The sequence below is a fragment of the Copadichromis virginalis genome, linkage group LG12 (genome assembly GCF_057382275.1).
Source record: "Copadichromis virginalis isolate Kocher_CV1m ecotype Utaka linkage group LG12, C_Virginalis_male_GT1.1, whole genome shotgun sequence".
Classification (NCBI taxonomy): domain Eukaryota; kingdom Metazoa; phylum Chordata; class Actinopteri; order Cichliformes; family Cichlidae; genus Copadichromis; species Copadichromis virginalis.
In genome coordinates this window covers 8,849,319-8,851,642 of record NC_140629.1, presented here as the reverse complement: position 1 = coordinate 8,851,642, position 2,324 = coordinate 8,849,319, and positions in this window count along the sequence as shown.

Sequence of the window (2,324 nt, the reverse complement as noted above, 5' to 3'; positions counted from 1 at the left end):
TAGAACACAGTCAACATTTTACAGAAACTGCATTGAGGGGTTTTCCCAAAGAAATGTTCATTGTTTTTAGCTGCACTGTTACTATGTTGTGTTTATGTGTCAAGGGCCTGTAAAGTTTAAGACCACTGCCACCTGTTAAGTTCACTGTATTATTGTGTCCATTTTGCTTGCTAGCATGTTTTAAGACACAGCAAAACTATATTGCTAGCTGTGGAGGACTGCAACCAAAATTAAAAAATAAATACAGAAATATAAAAATTGGTCAAACTAATAATTATTACAATGAGATAAACCAAACAAATATAGATTTTCATTTCAAGTAATTAATTACATTTGAAAAAAAAAATTGTCATCTGTCATTTAATTTGATGTTAAGCCTTCTGTTTCTATTTTAGTTTTACTTCCTAAATTTTTTTTTAATCCTTATTTTTTTTTTTTTTGCCTATGGATTCTTTTGTTGTTGTATTGCTCCCAAATTATTTCTATTTTTTTTTTCCAAATTCACACAATAGTAATTCTATTTTGTTACATGTTTTAACTTGCCAAGTGGGAGATGTATTTTTATCTTTTAGTTTAATTTTTTAAAATACAGTTTATATATTGAGCAAATTTTGCATCTGTTTTTAGTTGTGGAAGCTTTGGTTCCAACATATTATCTATGTAAATAAGTATCCTAATGTTTTACCTTTTGAAGTGTCATAATGCTTGCAGGTGTACAAAAATGGTAAGCTTTTATATTGTCCACTAAATCCAGTTAATAAAGTTAATGTTATCATAATCTGATTGTGACTTTTTTTGTAAAGTAGTGGGTTTCTAAATGTGTAACAAATGTAAACAAATCTAATTGAAATAATTCGATTGAAATGAGTGAAATCATCAACCCCATATTGGTTTATTAAGCAAGACTTGCAGTAATTGCCTTGATTAACAAAGTAGTTGTTGAAACAACAAGATTTAATTGTGTTTTCCTAAACTTTTTAACTTGTGTAGAATGAATTAAAACAAATTTCACTCTACATACTTAAATAAATCACTTCAAATCAATATAAGTATACTATGTTGATCCAACGTAATCTGATTACATTAAACTACCAAATGCTAAATGTGTTGGTTTGACATGATCGAAAATGGTTTATTGTACTTGGTTAAATTGTGTGCAAAAAGGGTGCCATGATTAAATTGTGTTCATCCAACAACAGATTTTTTTGAGTGCAGGCTTAAAACTATTTAGATGGACAGTGTCTGAAAGTTATGTCCTTGAGAAATCCAGCAAACACCTGACACAGGACCTGATCCGTCTTGCCCTTCAGTTGATCCACCAACTGCTCACTGAAGTCTCATAAGAAATAGTCTCAGTGAAAAGTTAGCTGCTAAGAAACCACTCTTTAGGGAAAAAAAAAAAGTACAACACTACATAAAACTACAGAAATTACGAGACACATTGCTTTAAAGACTTGAGGCTTTAAACTGGAGTTCTTATGGTTTTCCTGTTAACAATGGCTTTCTTCTTGCCACTCTTCCATAAAGGCCAACTTTGTGCAGTGCACGACTAATAGTTGTCCTATGGACAGATTCCCCCACCTGAGCTGTAGATCTGCAGCTCGTCCAGAGTCACCATGGGCCTCTTGGCTGCATTTCTGATCAGTGCTCTCCTTGTTCGGCCTGTGAGTTTAGGTGGACGGCCTTGTCTTGGTAGGTTTACGGTTGTGCCATACTCCTTCCATTTCTGAATGATCACTTGAACAGTGCTCCGTGGGATGTTCGAGGCTTGGGAAATGTTTTTGTAGCCCAAACCTGCTCTAAATTTCTCAATAACTTCATCCCTGACATGTCTGGTGTGTTCTTTGGACTTCATGGTGTTGTTGTTCCCAATATTCTCTTAGACAACCTCTGAGGCTGTCACAGAGCAGCTGTTTTTGTACTGACATTAGATTACACACAGGTGCACTCTATTTAGTCATTAGCACTCATCAAGCAATGTCTATGGGCTACTGACTGCACTCAGACCAAAGGGGCTGAATAATTACGCACACCCCACTTTGCAGTTATCTATTTGTAAAAAATGTTTGGAATCATGTATGACTTTCATTCCACTTTCACGTGTACACCACTTTGTGTTGGTCTTTCACATGGAATTCCAATAAAAATGATTCCTGCTTGTGTCTGCAATGTGACAAAATGTGGAAAAGTTCAAGGGGGGTGAATACTTTTGCAAGCTACTGTATTCCTCTTCAGAATATCTTCTGCAATTTTTTGGATTGCCGTATGTGTGAAAATGGCTCACACTTCTATTCTGCACACAATCTTCTGTGTATTTTAGTGAA